This window comes from Poecilia latipinna, unplaced genomic scaffold (genome assembly GCF_001443285.1).
Source record: "Poecilia latipinna isolate Pla-1442-1.1 unplaced genomic scaffold, P_latipinna-1.0 Scaffold363, whole genome shotgun sequence".
Classification (NCBI taxonomy): domain Eukaryota; kingdom Metazoa; phylum Chordata; class Actinopteri; order Cyprinodontiformes; family Poeciliidae; genus Poecilia; species Poecilia latipinna.
The window spans coordinates 181,620-201,744 of NW_015112979.1; the positions used below are offsets into that span (position 1 = coordinate 181,620).

Consider the following 20,125-nt stretch of genomic DNA (forward strand, 5'->3'; position numbering starts at 1 on the left):
CAAAAATTTTTTTTTTGCTTCTCCCCCGTGTTTCCCCCCCCCCCCCCCCCCATTTTTTGCCCTTTTTTTTTTTTTTTTTTTTGTTCAAGTGGATGAGTAAATGAATCTCGGTCTTGCACTGCTGTGTAACCTGCTAATCAGGCCATTCACTGATTACACGCTTCATGCTAATCATGAATGCGTGTGTCTGTGTGCAGCGACTTTTTTTCTTTATTATTATTATTTTTTTCTAAAGCTTCTTTGCTGTGCTGGCTGCTCATTGTTCCAAAAATAATGCTGAACGTGACACACCTAACGTGAAAAATGTTTTGTACACTGATTCCCTGCTGCGCTCTTTGTTACCTGCATGGCTGCGTGTGGGGTTGTGCGCATCTGTATGTGCAAGAGGAGATAAAAGAGCGAGGGGGGAAGACGAGGATGCGAGTGGAGTGCAGAGCGTAGAGGGGGAACCAATTATCGTGCAGATAACAGAGAGGCTATGGATTTTCTACCATGCTTCTTCTGCAGCTCTTTTCGTTCGGCTGCTGTCACTCTGCCTGCGTCTACCTCGCCGTCCTTGTAGCATATTTAAATTGTAATTTACGGCGGCTTTATTGACTGGCAGAAAACCCCCAGGTATAGATTCTGTAATGTGTTGTCTTGTGTTTTCATTCAGGCTGTGTGTGCGAATTTTATTTACCGCCGCAGATGGTAGGTGGAAACGTGTCGGACACAGAGACATTTCGTCGATATGCCCCCTGCCTTTTTCTGTGTGTCATTGTGATTGACGGTCACATTGTCTGAGCTGCATCGTCATGCCATCCTTCTCCTTCGAACTTTAGTGTTTCCCCGATATTTTCCAGAATTGGCTACGGTAGCCAACTCTAAATACCATCGGTGAATATATCACATGGAATATATCACAGGGTTATACAGTCCCTCTAGGTTGTCGCAGTCATTGTTTTCGTGACTTTTGCGGCCTAAAATGACTGATTTTTCAAAAATGTTGCAGTCAAAGTTACAAACCTTATTTTTGCCATAACACAACCTTATAAAATAAGAGAAATTTCTTCACTCAACCTTACCAAAAAAGTTTGGTTTGTGACATAGTCAGTATTTAGTGGAAAAAAAAATTATGTTCAAGTACCTTCTTGAAACAGGCCTTTTAATACAAATACAATCAATCACAAAGTCACGGAGTCGTGAAAGTGCAAAAGAAGAATTCCACATTGGTTATTAAAGTTGACACAAATTTAGGGCTGGACAATAAATCAATAATAATATCACAATAAACATGTGACCAATAACAAATAATACAAATGGTTGGAATATTCAATGTATAGAATATTCACTGAACTCAAGCAACTCGCAGACTTTGGTTACCTAGCAACTCACACATGCTTTGGTTACCTAGCAACAACCTATTGAGTAACTGGCACAGCAGCAGTTTCAGGTTCCACCCACTGTGCCTCAAAACTGCTTAAAAATAAGAAAAAAAAAACAACAGCGTGGAGTGGAAACTGGATAAAACGGGGAAGGTCACGCCACCTGTTTATCAGTACTTTAGATATTTCAAACAAAAATCGAATAAGCTGGTATCAGTAGACCGATACCTCTTTCAGCCATATCGCCCAGCCAAAGACGATGTTCTGAAGGGGTGAGAGTCACAACAGAAAAATGTGAAAATCTGTATATTTTTACTATGATTAGCTGTTGTTTCACTGCTTGAAGATGTGTCTCTTAGCTAGACTTAAATGTTGACATGACGGCATAATAATTCAACAGTTAACTCGGCACCACTTTCTAACAGATTGACCTTTTACCAAGTGAGCTGTGTTGGGCTCCGGCAGCATAATGTAGCCCAATTAAGTAAGTGACTTTAAATTATTTATTACCCATCTATAAAGAAACATTTTCAGCTTAGTCACTCTCTGCTCCAACTTCACTTTTTTAAAGGGTTTTATTCAGACTTGCACTCAGCCTCTCCCCTCCAACTCTTCACTCCACAGTGTTGATGTTAGATGAAGCTGCCACTGGTGGCAGTTTAATGCATCAACATGAATGACGGTGATATTTCAGTGTATTTGGCTCACAGAGGAGCTGAAGAAGACCTGCCAGCCGCCTCATCAGTTAGAAAATCTTATCTTAGCCTTTTTATTCCTTCATCTAGCTTTACGTCTATCATTGTAGTCCGCATGAATAAACCGATGACAAATATAAATGAAGAGGTTTTATGAGGTAGTCGACAGGTAGGACACGGATCGCAGGCACTTTGTGTTTATCATTGTGTGGATGTGATCTCGCAGTCTTTTGCACATGCTACATCCTCAATATGGAGTGTGTTCGTTCATCATGAGCAAAGATAAGAACCCCGGACTGTTAAAGCCACAAATGTGGATCAATGAATATGAAGTGAATCAAATTTTTTATAATATTGAACATATGTAACCTATGTGCCATTTCCAAAGCAACAGGCTATTTTATATAACTCTCCAACTAGCTACCTCTAGCTGTTTCCAACGAGAGAGCTAGGTAGCTGTTTCTAAAGAGTAGCTAGCGAGCTCTAACAAAAGAGCAAGCTAAAGAGCTCTAACAAGAGAGCTAGTTCGCTAACTAGCTCTAACAACTAAGGTAGCTTGTTAGCTAGCTCTATCAAGAGATATAGCTAGCTAGTTAGTTCTAACAAGAGAGCTAGCTAAAGAGCTGTAACGAGAGGTAGCTCAGCAACTAGCTCTAACAACAAAGATAGCTCGCTAGCTAGCTCTAAAAAGAGATGGCTAGCTAGTTGACTCTAACAAGAGAGATAGCTTGCTAGTTAGCTCTAACCAGAGAGATAGCTAGTTAGTTGCCTCTAACAAGACAGATAGTAGTTTGTTGACTCTAACCAGAGAGGATAGCTAGTTAGCTCATGACATTGTTTAAACCAGTGTTTTTCAACCTTTTTTGAGCCAAGGTACACTGTTATAACTGAAAAAATCTTTAGGCACACCACCAATCAAAAATGTAAAGAAATATACTCTGTAGTCGCCTATATTACATATATAGCCATTCTTATCAAAGTGTCTTGAATAGAAATGTAATAAACACAAAAATGTATTTTTATCACATTTTACATTTCTTATTTCAAATTGCACGTAACATGTCCACTTCAAAAATACACCTGAACAGGGCCACAACAATGTGGTCTTAAATTTAAAGAAGTTCTATTAAACTTTAGCTGATTTTCTGGCAGAAATTGAAGAGAGACAATGACTAACCATGGTTTCGTTCACGCCGAGCTTAAGTACAGCGGCTCTATTTCTCTCCTGTAGTGGCAGCTCGACAGCCCTCAACTTAAAAGCTGCATCATACGAGTTTGAAAACATTTCTCCGTCGTGCCTGCTGCTAGCACGTGGTTGTTCTAAATGAAAATTAACGCGTTCTTCTTCGATTTACAATTTTGACTACTAATGATTCACTCCCTGCTAGAGAGCCCCCTGGTGGTTGAAGAAAAATACACAGAAAAGCCGCACCGGGCTACAATCCGCATGGTTCAAAGTTTAGGGGAAAAAAAAGTAGCAGCTTATAGTCCGGAAAATACGGTACCATGGGTGAAATTTAATAATTTCCACGGCACACCTGACGATCACTCACGGCACACTAATGTGCCGCGGAACAGTGGTTGAAAAACACTGGTTTAAACTACCCTGTTTTCACATCATTTGCATAAATTTTGATAGTTTCATTGAAATGTTGCCTTTTTTTCTGACTATAAGTTTTTTTCCCATGTTTGCAGCCCTAATCCTGATTCAGTTCTCACCTAACTTGTTTTTCTCTCAGTGCTTTAAATTAACAGCAGCAGCGTATCAGAGACAAATCAGTTACACATTTTGTTCTTCGAAAAAATTTGAAAATCTGTTGACAGACGCATAACTGTCAGTTTTGAATCAGTGTGAGGAAGATATTCTATGAATATATTAGGAATCATTTTCTTTCTGCAGCTGTCCATAATTATTCATGTGTTTTGCTTCTTCATTATGTTCTTTCCAACTGCTCGGATTACATTATAGTATGGAGTAGTTGCATTGATTTCAGGGATGAAAATACATTAAAGGATGGAGTAGCTGTCGCATATATTTAATTCAATTTGACTGCTTAATTTTTGTTATTTTTCAGAATTATTCAAGAATTCTCCTGTTTTTCTTTTGTTTCTTTTATTGATTAGAAGCAATCCAAGATGAGGAATACTTTAATTAAGCCCTGTCTGCTGAAGGGGCACATGTTGGTGTATTTTATACCATGGAAATAAGAACTTAAAAGATGAAAAGTGACTCTAAAATACACAATATGACTGGATTTTTTTCTGTTTTGCATGCACGCAGATAAAATTATGCAGAAATAAAAACAACCAGGGACCCAGGAGGGTTCATTCTTCAACTTTATGCAGCAAAGTACTTATAAAGAGTTTTCTCCTGTTGATTTGCTGGTATTTGGTTTATATATCCCAAGAACCTGGAGAGGAATTCTGTTTTTTACACAAATAAGAGTTTGTTTGTGTCTTTGTTGAGAGGGCTTAGGAAGAGCTCTGTTTGGTATTGCTTTTTTAAAAGTCTAACGTGCTCTGTGTGAACTCCAGACGGTCCCCAGTGTCTGACTGGGCTGCAAATAGCTATGGGAAAAAAATCAGAGAGGAACACTCTCACAAAGACACAAAGATGCTATTTGGGTGTTTTTCATTTAGTATTCAGAGATCTGGTCTCTCTGTCCTCATCCTCACAAAGCAGGTCTTTCCTCGTCAGTGTTTGGGAATAATTAAGTGGCTCCACTTTCACTTTGTCTGAGGTTCTGATGGAAATTTTAAAAAAGACTGGTGCTTTGTTTTCTGGTTCCGTTGTGTGTGTGTAATGGTGACTTTTTGTTGTAAATTGCTCACATTTTTAGGGTGAATTAAACTTTACAATGAGACTGGTAATAAACACAGTTGAACTTTTTATTATCTGTCGGCTCCAGCTAATGACTGAAGTATTGACAGTCAGAACGTAGAATAACAAAGTTCCTGTAATCAGATTTAAACCATTTTATCATCTCAGTACCTGCCTGCCAATTACAGTATTGTTTAGCACACTGGAAACTTAAACAGCTTGTCTGCTCCGTCTTCAAATACTCCTTTCATGTACCAATTAGAAAAGTATGCAGGAAAGAGTGGGAGGTAATGAGAGCTCAGAGTTTGACATTTTGCCAAGCGGCAGATTAAAAGTCTCAAATATTTGTAGACATCAGGTGTAGATTAATTACTGGTGCATTTATTTTAAAAGAATTATTCAGTAGTTATGATAAAAGAAGCAGACATCGCTCCTTATACGGCAAGTTATGACTGTTCTTAATCCAGTGGCCTTTTCAGGTATGTCATATGTAACGATAATGGCTTCATCAGTCTTATAAAACGACAGCAAGCTTTCAGAAATAGGTCACTTTAATAAGCACGCTCCCTGTGGCTCACTGTTTCAATGTCACAGTGACGATTTAGGCGGAATAAGTTCATGCAGGTTGTGTAAGACATGCCTCAGTGAGGAGAGCTGTCAAAACCAGAAATTTGAAAGTATAATTCGGATACACAGTGGAGACAGTCACAAGATTTAAAAATATAGCATTTTAGTATATTATTAACGGGGTTTCCCCGGGTGTATTATAAGTCTGGCGGGCCATCAGGCTTTACTTGTGCCCCCACCAGGCTTAGCATTGGTCATTTAAGTTTCTTTTTTAATGTTTGCTTTTTTTTATGACTTTATACTTGGTGTTCAGGTATTAATCTTCCAATAATGCATAATTACCAAATGATATTTTCAAATTTCCTGTCAACTTTAAACATTTTTTTAACTCCAAAACTGCTGGATGAATGATTAAGTAATCCAACCACCAAGCTTAGCAAGTTTTCTAGGGGAAACCTTGAGCAGGTATAAATTTCCGCCTCTACATATATAAGGGAAACATAGACAGACTCCACAAAAGGCAGAAATGCCTGCACATTCTTCATATTTTATAAAATTTAAAAAATTGTATCATTTTCTCCACTTGTCTAATTCTGATTGCTTAATTAGTCCAAGTTTGCTGTTTAGAGCTCATCTAAATTCCCTGAACTAGGTTGTTTGGATAAATATTGCCCCCGTTAACCAATAATTGCACTAAGCAATGTGCCTGTTTGTATAAGGATTATTCTCTCTAGAAGAGTTCTTTATCACCCAAAGATGTCTCTTCCGAGGGTTTTTCTTACTTTTACCGTTGCATTATGTGGGGAAAGCGATCCGTTTCTCTTTATCTGGTTTCACGCTTCCATTATTGACTCAAGGTGAGAAGATATGAGTTGAATATTTAGCTTCAGTCGGCTTAAAGAACAGTGAAGGAGAGCATGGAGAGATGTCAGTCGTTCACTTCTAAGTTGAAGTTTCTGCTGCAGATCGCTGTTTCGCCGCCGTCGCAGACATTCAGACGGTGACTGACATCCCAGCCAGTTTTCACAAATGAATCAAGCTTCTCACAAATGATCTGTCACTCCTTCGCTCCGTCTCTCTCTCTCTCCCCCCGCCCCCACCCACGGGCATTCTTCATACCACGGCGGCATTTTTTCGCTGCAGCACGCGAGGTCACACACCCACAAACGCGCACATTGCGACTGTCATGAGCCACCTCCTCTCAGCGGGAGCAGTCGGCCTGGATCTCGGCGCTCTGCCTCCTGAGGCGTCTCCCTGGGCCAGGGAGCATCTGACCGTCTGTTGCTGTCATGGAAATCGTTTGTCGGGGACAGAAGTGGGCGCCAGCAGGTGTCAGCAGGTGGGCCTCGCCTGATCGCACACTTGCAGGAGATCTGCTCACGTGTGGTTTCCTCTGACCAGCAGCCCAAGGCACCAGATGACCCTTTAACTGAGATTCTTGCCATATTATAAAATGGAAACTAATCTTAAAGGGGACATGTTATGCAAAACTCACATTTTGAATATTTTTATACTTCTCCTTGGCTTTAAACTGATCTAAAAACGGCCCAAGCACTTTAAAAAAACAAAACAAAACGAAAAGAAAACGCCCAATTAGTTTTTGGCAGTAAATGTTTTTAGGTGTCTGGTCTGCAAAATGAGTCATTTCAAAACTTTTGAATGTTGCGTCACAAATCAGCAGGCACTGCCCGTCACCTAGCAACCCCAGCCAAGCCCAGCCCGTCACCTAGCAACCACAGTGGAGCTCCAGTACTACAGGAAACTCCTGTACAACTTCTGTTTTTCAAAATATGTATTGCTGTACAGCAATACATACAGTTAGCTAACGCATCATCATGATTATGATGATGATGAGGAGGAGGAATATTGGTTATAGTATAAGAAAATCAGTGGATTCTTGGCTTAAACAGAACATCAATGATTAAAATGGCTTTGCAGTTTAATGGTGGAAACATACCAACATGAAATGACTCACCGAGCTCTATTTTTAACTTGATCATTTTTGGATAAGTTTCCATGTCTAATAATACTTTAGAGAACTGAGAAACATTTTAACAACAATAAATTAAAGTAAGAGAATGATTCTATGTAGGACTTAAAAGGTCCAGAGTTTAACTATTTCAATATCAAAGAGGTAGCAGCAAACACTTAGCCGTCATTTTTGACAAATGATGGTAAAAACAACAAAATGCAGAGGAGAAAGTCAGGAGTACTTACTCTTGTAAAGAAAAATAGAGTATCCAAATTTAATGCTCTCCTTTTCTGGGTCTGTGCAGCAAAGACGTACAGTAGCTCTGTGCCAGAAATACCTTCAGCGGGGAATAAAGTAACTTTAAGAGCAGCAATAACTCTGTTAGTGGGCCTTCTGCAGGAATAAAAATACAGGGAGAGAACAACAAAAAGCAAAGGTCAGCCTTATAAAACGATCTGTTCCTAATTACCTTTCAATTATGCTTCAAGAGTAGATGGTCTCTCATATAGATAAACAGATTGGTTTTAAGTGTAAACTTAACTTTTGTTCTCTCCAGTTCCTAGCTGTAAGGCTTTTAACTAAGAAAGAGTTGGCAAAACTCTGGTGAGAAAATTAGGAATTATGTTCAGAAGTTGATATTTATGTGTTTTGAAGCAGCTGATGTTGAATCTCCAACATGAAGGTCACAGGTTTTGCACTATCCCTGGTTTTAAAATCCAATATGGCTGCCTTATTCAAAAAAATTAGTATATGCCACTGGTTTAGAGACCTAAAACTGGAACTGGTTACATCTCCCTGATGATTTCCCATTGTATAGGTCTGTTTAAATGTAATTCGAAAGAAACTAAACCAGTTGAAAAGCAAAAGTATTGAATGTTTTTTCCAAATTATATGTCTAGACATAAAAGGTTTTTGACAGTATTTTAGTTACAGAATTATAAAAGTAAAAGTAAATGTTGGTTTTTGCAGTTCTTCAGTATGTTTGTATGCAATATTTGCTTAGAATATATACAACAGAATTTGTTTCTTAGTTTCAAACGACCTGCTTTATACTTTTAACTGGACTAATTATCCATATTTTTCCAAATGAAAAGGCTTACTCCATCTTTGTAAAAGTTATATTAATTTTATTCTAAAATCTGGACATAGAAAAACATTTTGGTTCAGTTTTATTTGGTGTATATTTATCGGATCTATCTTTTGATGCAGAACCAGACAAATTTTATTTTGTAGCAATGCTGGAAAAAGTGTCTCTTTGAATTGGAAAAGTTGCTGACCCCTGATATCAGCTCTGCCTTTTACGGCCGATTGATGCTGCCAAGGTTTATTTTTAAAGGTGTAAGAAAAAAAAAATCCAACATGAATTTGTATTGATCGGGTAAATTGTGTTTTAGGACCTCGCTTGGCCTCTTTTAAGATTTTACTTTTTTTTTTTTTTCAAATCTGTGGTTATTTTGTGCAAAGAAAACAAACTAATGAATCTCCTGGCTCTCGCTTGCAGTCTGTCAGGTCTTGTGTGCGGTGCGGCTCTTTGACTTGCCCTGATCGATGCTCTTCTCCTTGAATCTCCTTCCAGCTTTGGAGAGGGCAATAGCTGCCCAGAAGTTGTGACCTCTTTAATGAGCAGCTAATTTATTTATGTGGGTTAGACGGTGATGCTGAGACAACGGCAGGCCGCTTGTTTGGCGGACAATAAGGTTGTCTGACATTTGTTTTAATTTTAATATGTAAAGCACTTTGAAATGCCTTGCTGCTGAAATGTGCTATACAAATAAAATTTGATTGATTGATTAAACAAATTAAAATTTTGGATATTAAAAAGAAAAATCAAAATTTGACTAAGATTTTGAGATTGTTTTACACACTGGTATCAGTTGACAGATAATTTTGCTACTTTTAGTGCTGGTAACATAATAAAAATCTGTCATGTTGGAAAACATCTCCTAATTATGATTTCTCTGCTGGTTCCCTGTGTTTGTTTTGAGTTATGATTAACTTAAATGATTTTTTAGACTTTTAACCCCAGTTGTAGTTAATAAGGTAATTGGTTTATTGAAAGTAGCCTGTTAGATAATTGGTATTGGACAGGTTTTTGATTTTTGATCTCAGAAAAACTGAAATGTAATCTATCTTTTTCCCCTTATTTTTGTCATTGAAATAAATCAGAAATATCCCCAACTTTTCTGTTAAACCAGAAACAATTTGGTTTTCTTTGGTTTTAAGTCACCAATTGTAGTTTTAAGCTTTTCTTTTAATCCAAATAAAAGTTGGGCCTCTCTTCTTTCATGGTACTATTATTCTCTCAGTTGTACGTTTTTGCTTTAACATATTTTCTACTCCAGCGATGGATTAAACTACAGATTAACGTCAATTGAAACTAATGGTAAAAATGTCTCAATTCATCTAGATTTGCTGTTTTGCGTCAAGGATTTTGTTTATCTTTACATACAAAAAGGCAAGTTGTGTGCAGGAGAAGAGAATGCTTCCTTCACACGTCTCCCACATACCAAAGGGCGCTCCTTGTCCTCCTACTGCGCTGATGGACACGTGGGAGTAGAATCGGCGCTCCGCTCAGGGTTTGATCGATCTGCAATGGAGGAGTCCTCTTTGGCAGCTCTTCTTGTTGATTATGAATCATCTGGGTAACAGTTGTGCTCAGAGAAATGGAACATGGAGTTTTCCTCCCTTTTCTCTTTCGGGTCCTCGCTGTTATGCAGGATATGAATAATTGCTCCGCTGGCTGGCACAATAGCAGCTCAACTCGGCTAATAATTTGGGTGACAAAGGAGGCGATAACAACTGTAATTTCTCCATTCTACCCCATTATATTTCACAATGAGGTGGAGTTGAGAGGATCATTCAGGCGCTGGAGATAAAATGAGAATTGGCTGTGAATGAATGATTATTTGTCTAATTGGACAAAAGAGATGCCTCCATGCGGAGAAAAGATGGCTGAACAATGACTTTGTAACTGTCAGCATGGGAGTTAGCCTCGAGATTAGCATTCTTTACTTCCTCAGCAGTCTTTTCCTTGCACATGAGCTGCTGCACTTGTAAAGAAACTTCTCTGTAGTGAAAGCAAACTAAAACTTCTAGAGTTTTTTGGATCTTATCTGATTTGTTGTAGTTTGCTGCTAGAGGGACTGGTGCACTTACACCAAATCGATGGCATCTTTGGAAAAGAATCCTATGTGAAAACACTGGAAGAGCTCAAAACATCAACCAGGAAGTTAAACCTGACCAACCTGACAATTGCAGTTACGCTACGTCGAAATTACCGTAATAACCCGATATTGGCTGGGAAGCGCAACGTCTCCCCTTTCAGAAACTGTTGGAATTTTTCAGATAGGAATTACGGTACTGCAAATTTGGCTGGATTGTCGCCGATGCGTTCGGCCTGGAAGGGTTAGTGAAAGTAAAATGGTGATTGGGACAAATCTGTAAAGATTGCACAAATTTATTGAACCAAATTTAAATTTATCGACTCGATGTGGGACACGTTACTTTATGCTGCCTGCTATCTGTCACCTTCAAAGCGTTTCCTCTCAGCATCTGTTTGGTTCTGATAACCGGTTTCCCCATCAACAAAGCACTCCCCTTCGCAGAGGGGACGCCACACATTTAATTTAAATAAGAAAACTTGCGGGCTTGCAAGGTTTGTTGCTTGTGGGATCCAGTGAACGTTCGCCTGCTCAGTGAAGGCCGGTGAGTTAGTCACCATACAGGTCAACCTGCAGTGGGAGTCAGAAAGGAAGAGGAGGAGATGAGCTGAAAGGAGAGAGAAACAATCCTACTTTGATTTATTGTTCCACTAAAAAAGATCCACCCACTTCCAGAGATGCACCGATTACAGATTAATGGTCAATTTCTATTTTAATGACTGTAAGACGCACTAGTCTTCACATGCATTATTTCGTAAATCAGCAGTCAATGTATAACTTAAACAATAGTCACTTTGTGAATTAACTAGAAAATTGATGTTTCTGACCTTGAAGATTCCCATTGAGCTGCCAACACGACCTGATCTAATATGTTGAAAAGGATGAACAGTAACTTTGCGTTCAGCCTTCCTGTTATCCTCTCGGTTTTACTCTTTTAAGTGCTTTTGTTTGAGCAGATGTCTAAGAAAAAAAGTTTTCTCATCTTCTGGCTTTAGTGGCATTAAAAATAGCTTATTTTCAGTTTTCTTTAGTCAGTAACAGCATCCACACCAAAGAGTGTTAACAGTTTAGCTTATTCATTCATTGATTAGAAAAAATATTAGATATTTTTTATAGTTTCCAACCAGTGGATCATTGGTCAGCACTAAGTAGAAAATCTTAACCAGTTAGTTGTTATGCAGCTCATTATGATTTCTTCACCAAAAAGACATAAAATTTCAGTTTCATCTATTTTTATTGGTGGTTCTTTTCCCCTCAGGGTTCCCAGTGCCAGTTCTCCTGTTCTGCCATCTGTGTATATTTTGGATTTTTTTTTTTTAAGGCATTCCTTGCCTGATTGATGATTTTTCTCTCTACGTTTCCATCTCACTTTAGAATTGGACGTGTTTGCTCCAACTTTGGTTGTTTTTTAAAGCTGTAATGTCCGAATCGGCAGACATTCATGAAGGAAATTCAAGAATGTCTGTCCTTTAGTTGGACTGCAGAGCCATTGGGAGTTCTAGTTAAGCGATACCATCCGTCTTCACTGCTTGGCACTCACGTGGGTCTTGCTGAGTCACATATTCCTGGACTCTGGAGTGTGTATATATATATGTGTGTGTGGTAGAGTGCATGCAGATGGGTGTGTGTATATATCTCATTCTTTCTGCCTGAAAGATCTTTGGCATCGGCCGGGACTTCCTGGCCGGTTCTGAGCCTGGCACATGGACATGTTGGGCTGCCGGTTTCATCTCCCAGACAACGTGAGGGGATGAAGGAGACGGGTCAGAGGGATCGGGCATGGAGAGGTGGAGAGGGGCATGTGAATGTGTTGATGGAAAGAATCGCGAAAGAACAGAGGGACTGTCTTGTACTCCGAAGTTTTAAAAAGTATTTGAAAAACATGGATTCCCAGTTTTAAGTTTTAGTCTAGTTGAAACCACCATTTATCCCTAAAAAAATAATGAAAAAGTTTATGATGTGCAGCTTAGTTCTGTGAATCGGGGTTTAGAAAATGTCAGCTTTTTCTCTTTCACAACTTTTGAGTTGCCAGCATTAAACCAAAACATCAAGATTTCTCCTGGTGCATTGTAAATCTCAGAGGGGAAAACATGTTTATAAAAACAAAACCTTTTTAGACTTCCATTAAGCTCTCACTTTTACACTAAATGGTGGGAGAAGTTATCACTTAACACTCGTAGGATGCCTTTTAACTTGAAAATGCTCCTTGAACTTGAGGGCTGAATAAGATCATCCCTTTCTTGCAAAAATATAATTTAAAAATGTCAATTTCCTGTTTGGCAAAACAGTAGACAAGATAACAAAGTGTTAATTTTACAGTGTTATTTTGTCGTAAATTTGCTTTTTACTGTACAGTCTTTCACTTTTGCTGGTTAATATATAGAAAGTGCAAGTTGGTTTATTAGAATATGATGGAACACAATCTTTTTGTTGCAGAGATATGAGGAAATTTGTTTGATTGTGCAGCTTTTCTACGACCTGGTGTTAAATTTCATGGTGACATTGCAGTTTTCAGGGCATGTTCTTGTCCTTCAGAGTGCAGGTCTGTGTCCACTGCTCACGTTAAATGACCTGAAGCTGTAAAGCAGACGAACACAACCCATTTATTTTTGCTTTAACCAACAAACATTTCCTCAGACATCTCACATTCACCCTGGGTAGCATATTCCCTGTTTGAAAACCAAGAGGAATCTAATTCATGCAGCCGAGTTCTGCTATCACAAACATGCAGCAAACGGAAGAGTGCTATGCGATCTTGAGAAAGGAGCGCCGACCTTCGCCTCTTCATGACTCACCAGTTGGGGGTATGTTGGCACCAAATTGTGTCGAGCCGCTTTGAATAGCAAATTTTTGACTCAGCATACACCTCGAAATACCAACACGGTCACCCTGGTGTCATCTGAATCTTTTTTTTCTTCACGCAGTACTTTCAACTACATTATATGGATTTGTCGTTCAACAGAAATGTTTTAGGTTTTTAGATGCCGTCTAATACAAAGTTTTAGTTTAGTCCGCTTTAGTCAAACTCTAGTTCGTTTGTTGAGAACGTCCGGTTCGTTTGGGGAGGTTTGAATCCGTAAAACCTAAGTTTCGGTTCAGTTGAAGCGAACTCCAGCACCACTTGAATGCAAGCTGACCAGAGACCGTTCCAAAAGCAGGAAGTGGAATACAGAGAATGGCATTCTGGGTAAATAACACCAAAACAAACACGTGAGTCTAGTACTAGCGGGAGAAAGGACTCATCTCTGTAGATCACTAGAGATTAAAATTTATTTCACTTTTCAAACTTTGGTTTAAATCTGAAGTCTTTCTCGTCAATTCAAACAAAAATGGAGAGTTTATATTGTTTTTGTGTTGAACCTTTAATGGTAGACCCTGCAGACTTGACATTACGAATCGTCACTGTGGAGGAGAGGATATCTAAGCATCCTCAGATTTATCGGTGAAATTCGTGCAGTTTCCTTTTTCCCTCTGCATAACACCGTTCGCTCGTCGTCTCCTGAGCTGCATATAAAATAGGTAATGCTGTATATTCAGTGGAAGTACAGTATTCACGTGTGTGCATGCATTTTTCATGATCACACTTTGTATGTGTGGAGAAATCGGCGTGCTGCTGTGTGGAGGAGGGACACCTGGGATGGAAATCTCTCTCTGTGTGTGTTTCGATCTCTCTGTTGTTAATTGAAAGGGCAGCGAACTGACGAAGAGTTGGACGGCCTGCAGGGCCACAGAAAATCCAGAGGGAGGATGATGGCGGGAGTTAACTGAGAAAGGAAGTGGGGATAGTTTGAGCTGAGGTAGTGATGGGGGAAGAAGTGGATGAAGAGAGAAACATGCGAAAGATTCTCCTTTAAAACCCAAATGATAGTTAAAATATCTGAATCTAAAACAGAACAAATTGAATCTGTAGCTCTGACATTATAGGTTGAGAGGAACCTTTAATTGTGTCTGAGTGGAGTTTATGCGTTAACTATGCCAAATCAAACTTTGCAACTATTAACTTGGATAAAACAAAAACACACAGTGTAGCTGTTGGCAGCTGTTGTACCCTTTTTGTTGCTTTTGCAAGTTAAAGATCAAGAAAAAGCATTAAAAACAGAATGAAGGACATTAAATCTACATTGTTTCTTTTGCAGATATTTCCCTGCTTTGATTTAATTATTTTTCACAATTAGAGCCTAACTAGTCAGAAGAAGATCCAAATCCTCTGCTATGTCAGCCGTTTCAAGCATTTGGCATGCTGAGGTGAATGCATCTTTATTTGTGCAGACAGAACGTATGCATAGCGATGAAGTATTTATTGTGTAGAAAGGTGTTGCTGAAGTATTTGTGTGTGTGTGTGTGTATATATATATAACATATCTTACTGCTAACACAAGGCAAAGAGAAGCAAGACGATCTTTCTTTAACAATTTCTTTGACTTTTTACAAACTTGGTTTTCAATACATCTCACATCTATAACTAACACATTTTTAAAGACTCACTCCAAACAAATTCTATTTAAGCATCCAAAGTCACAAAAACAAAAACAGGAAGTTTTGCTCCGTTTAAGCAAATTATAAAAAAAAAAAAATATATGGAATGACTTAAAACGTTTGAACAGTTTACGTTTAAGAAAAAAATGTATGTTGAATTTATTAACAGATTTGAGCTTTTGATTATTGTGGCGCTGTTTGAAGACAGAAAAGATTACATAAAGACGCTGCGATGTGGTGCGTTTTTTCTTTTCATGCTGCGCATTTATTCAGACTGCATTAGAGAACAGCAGCTGCCAGCATGAATGGGCTTTCTGTGGAAGTTGTTTGCAGGGTTAAAGACGATCTCTGAAGCTCAGAACATGGAGGCAGCTGGCGTCTGAAGTGCATTTCTTGTCTTCAGTGATTGCTCACAAACACTGAAGTAGTGCTCTTAAAACAACTCTTTTGCATTTCAAGTTTTTTTAACTTCTTTTTTTTTCCCGTTTGCAACACCTGAAGAGCTGAAACTGCTGCTGGAGAAACAGGGCTGTAATCAAGGCCAGGGCAGGTCAGCTGGTGGGACTCAATTGGACCTTTGTCTTTGGGTGCATTTAAGTTTAAAATTAGCCTGTTTACGTGATTTGCAGCATTCCTGGAGGCATAAACTGCGCCGCATGACAGAAGGGGACGTCTCAGGGCGGAGCGGAGCTGTGGGGGGAAACAATCAGGACTAAATGTTTTGTAGATTCACTTTCTGCTGATTCATAGAAGAAAATTATGATTTTTTTTATTGAATTGGTGCATTCTTAGCTAAATTCAGCATAACAAATTTATCAAACAGGATAATGGTTTGTCTTACTGAGCATCTTTACATTTGTCAGAATAAAAAAAAAAGTTTTAAGGCTTACTCACCCGCAAAATTGTTGAATCTTTTATTATTATAACTATTTCTTAGCATCTTTTAGCAAAACAAATCGTCATTCAGGCTTTGTTTAAAAACAAAAAATAATGAGATGACCCCAGTTTTTTGTTTTGACAAGAATAAAATGATAGTAATAAACTGTGTTACTCTGTTTCTATGATGCAGTTTGTTTACTAATGTTCTCCAACACAAATCAAGTGGAGTCTGTTTGGTAATTAGGTGATTTCTAATGATAATCGGTTTTATTTTGGGTATCAGAGTAAAATGGGGGGGGATACAGTAGCATAGTACGCCTTTTGGATTTTTATTTGGTAAAGTTTAATGTGAAAACTTGAAGGGATTCAAGGCCTGAAGTTAAAAATCCCTAGATTACATGCAGTGATGCAACAACATAATCCAGTTGAAGCAGAAAGTGATGTGATTTAACTCGGTATTAAAGTTGAACCTTAATGTAATTTCCTTATTATGATGGTTCAGGTTCTTTTTGAAAAAATAAAAAGATGTCTAGAGTAGCTTTTCCGGATTGGCAAACTGAGCTCTAAACTTCTAAAGCTGAATATTTTAATATAACGTTGCATAAAGGGCAGAAGGTGGCAGGAAGTCAGTGAATATTAAATCAGACAGATCAGCCGCAATGATTAGAAGTTTTCAGTTTTAAAAAAAAAAAAGCAAATAGGAAGTGACAAATTCATGCCAAGCAGCAGTTCCTGTCTACTGAAGCATCTTCTCTGCATATCAGCCGTAGTAGTTCTAACTTTTCATTTAGGAGAGCATCACTGTGGGAGTTTCCCACGCTAACTGGGGCTGCGTGGGCATTTCCCATAACGTAGCCGAGTCTGTGGGTGTGTTTAAACCAGACAGAGGTTAAAAAAACATGAGAAGAGACGTGCAAATTGTTTAAAAAGACATTTCTTTTGGGGTTTTCTCTTCATGCACGGCTGATTTTCTCTCGGTCTGATGAAAACATCCAGCTCTGCGCATGCAGAGCGCCCAGTAAATACCTTTTAGGCCTTGTACATCTCTCCTATCAGAATCTACTGACGCCCAGGGACTGATATCCGCTACAGAAATATGATCCTTCATCTTGTCTTTCTTACATAACTGTCTGCAGACACCCGCAGTCGTAACGCAGAGGAGCTGCTTCGGTTTTACGCTCTAGAAATCACTTATTGAGGTTGTTGGATGTTTATGAGCCCTAAACATTCAGCGTTTTGCAGGATACACTTCTCCACATGCTCCCTGTGTTGGCCATGTATTTATAGCACGTGTAAAAACTGCAGGGCCGTTTGCATGTATAATAACACAGCGTGCTCACGCTGAGTGCGCGCTGTCTCCAGTCTGCGTCGGTGCGGCTGGCCGTAGATTTATACGGTGGCCTGTAATTGCCCCTTGTTTGCCTGCACCTTTTTTTGGAGGCGTCTCGCTCTCTGTAAGCGGGGAGATTAGTTAAATGACAAAGCGTTTCCTGCGCGCACCCGCTCGACGCCTCGCACGCAGTTGTGTGAGACCAAAAAGCGATCATTACGTCCTTGTTTTCCCTCTTGAGCCGGTCCCGGGCTCTAAATTACACCGTGCGCCGTTCCAGCATTGTGTCTGAGAGAGGGACCGGGGTTACAGGGAGCTTTGTGTGAGTTGCAGCAGAGCCGTATGTTTCCTCTGTGCAGGTGGGTTAAGTCCAACTGAACTTTAACTGTTTTCAGATAAATTTCTTCCTTTGCACACATGTGCTGCTCGTTTTTTTTATACAAAATTTTTGGCATTCCAGGTAAATGTTTGCGTAATCTTTGATTTCCCATTCATTTACTGTGAAAACTGGTAAAAGATGGAGGCAAATCCAGGTCAATGCTGAAGGAAAACCTCTTGGAAGCTACAAAAACATTTTCAGGTGTCATGATGACCCAGTCAAAGTCCACAAATCCAACTAAGATGCCCTTCATTCACTCTGTTTGTGCTGAACTTCTGGGGAAAGCTGATGGAGACCCCAAAAGACTTGTATTGTTCAGAGACTAAATATACATGTAAGCCACACTTTTCAGCTATTTTCTAATGGTTTCCCATCTTGCCATCTGAAAGAAAAAAACATATTTTGTGGAATATCAAGTTCTGCTACACCTTTGAGATATACATGACTGTTCATTCGCTCCTTGGTTTAGAAAGTGCATTTTTATTATAATTTAGGGTGCATTTTGTCACACAAAATGCGCACAAAATTTAAAGGTGTGAATTTTTTTGCCACTGGAAACATATAAATCCATTTCAGCCACTATTCAAAATGGGAAAGTCTTGAGAACATGCAGTTGAAGTGTGTGTTAATCAACAAATAGTAATTTTTTTCTGTTGTCACTACAGAAACTGTCTTGCAGCCATTTTTTTTATATACTTTTTGGAACTTACTCTCTGATCATAAGTTAATGCCCATTAGTGATTATTAATTAAATTATTATTTAATTTCCCTTTGGGATCAATAATGTATTTTTGAATTTATATTGAGAACCTTTCCAATGTCAAACTATTCCTGATGATATGCAAAGTATTGCAGTCTGGACTTTAACCTGACTTTTAAACAAACCAAATGATTTTTATTAAGAATAACTTATCAACTTGATCGACTTCAGACACTCAGAAATGCTTTTGTAATTGATAATCGTTATAGATCAGACAAAAGGTTCTGCTCCAGGCCATCACCTCTCGCCTGGACCCAAAGGGACAGCGAACAGCGCCGTGAATGCTTGGAAATTAAAACATGATACGTTTTGGTGTCAGTGTAGGCTGCAAGTTAAAACTGAAAACAGGAAATTATATATTACTTTTTAATAATGTCCTTTATTTACTAGAGGAGCTTTTAAAAGTCACTCATTTGCTGAGTTTTTGTGCTCAATTCTGTTTATGGAATAAAGTAAAATCTGTTTTAGCCTCCTAGTGCCCATGCTAGTTAGCGCTACGTAGCTAACCTGGAATAAAAACACAGTATCAGCTGATAGCTTTGTCCTTAATTAGGCTGTCAATCCGATTTATATTAAAACAGCAGAAACTAGATTTACATACACTTTATAAAGACAAACCTATGTTCTTAAATTTATTTTTAGTTAGAAAATTTTTTTTAAAACTTAATTTTAAATGTATTCATTTTTTAGAAAAAAATAAAAATTGACATTAATGAATTACATGATAAAATAATAAATTAATGCTCAACACTTGAAATTTAGCTTCATTAGACAACAAAATTGAGGTGCAGCAAGAATATGAGAGCATTTTTTTTAGGACTATAATCTTTTTAAAACCATCCTTTTTACCTTCATACTGGTTAAATTGGTTGAACTGGTAGTTTAATTATGTTTTTCTCCCATTGGAGAAATTTATTTTCCCAGTTTCTGCCTTTCTCTTTCCCTTTCAAATAAAATTACATTCCTTAAAGCTGGCATTATTTCATTGTGACCAGCTGAAAACAGCTGCAGGCATAACATAAATCCCGTCCTTTATATAAGAGTATTAAATGCAATATACTGTAAAATCGTTTATTCAAGCATTTCTTTTGGCAAGATGTTACGAGTTTGTCAAGAGAAAAACAGCATTGCAGACATTTGTCTTTCTAACAGACAGCGGACGCAAGAGGAAGGTTATATATTATTATTTTTTACAGTTATCTTTTTTACTGGGGTTGAGGCTTTTTTTCTTTACAAATTCCTGAATCACAGCAACGCAGCCTTGATTGGATGTGCTCAGAAAATGGTTACAATTTCAAGAAAAGTGCTTGTTTACAATAGAGTTAGCTTTCCATGCTCAACTGTGCTTGTTAAATAAAGCGCAGATTGACAGATTAGACTGTGAATTAGAGGCTGGATTAAGTGTCTAATTAACAAATGTCTTCAAAACATTTGTTAACCATGTTTTTGACTGTAAAATGTAACAACCCTTCTGATTTTAGGAGGAATTTTTTATTCAAATGTAACTAGCTTAGCAACTTTTCAGGCTTTACCGAATATCCAGGAGAACAAATAAACTACCCATAAGGTGCAGAGATGTTTGAAATAAACACTTACTTTCAATTATGTCTAAAATTTTCTTTTATTTCTCTAATCATTACATCATTACTGATGTAAATTTGTTATAAAAGTATTACTGATTGCACTTTAAAAATTACGTAACTTTATATTATTAAAGGTAA

The 20,125-nt window shown here is 38.3% G+C and overlaps 1 protein-coding gene and 2 long non-coding RNA genes across 8 annotated transcripts in view; 2 read left to right on the forward strand and 1 right to left on the reverse strand.

Annotated features, from left to right (window-relative positions):
* The window catches only part of LOC106949791 (uncharacterized), a 17,845-nt gene extending 13,493 nt beyond the window's left edge, over positions 1-4,352 (forward strand). The window contains exons 2-3 of the long non-coding RNA XR_001425454.1: positions 656-660; positions 4,341-4,352. This is a non-coding gene — a long non-coding RNA (uncharacterized LOC106949791). The remainder of the gene's footprint in view (positions 1-655; positions 661-4,340) is intronic.
* The window catches only part of anks1b (ankyrin repeat and sterile alpha motif domain containing 1B), a 206,927-nt gene that overhangs the window by 21,598 nt on the left and 165,204 nt on the right, over positions 1-20,125 (forward strand). The gene's annotated exons all lie outside the window — the stretch shown is intronic.
* The window catches only part of LOC106949794 (uncharacterized), a 19,597-nt gene continuing 5,099 nt past the window's right edge, over positions 5,628-20,125 (reverse strand). Inside the window, exons 2-3 of the long non-coding RNA XR_001425457.1 lie at positions 12,717-12,723; positions 5,628-5,713 (exon numbers count right to left, since the gene is read on the reverse strand). This is a non-coding gene — a long non-coding RNA (uncharacterized LOC106949794). The remainder of the gene's footprint in view (positions 5,714-12,716; positions 12,724-20,125) is intronic.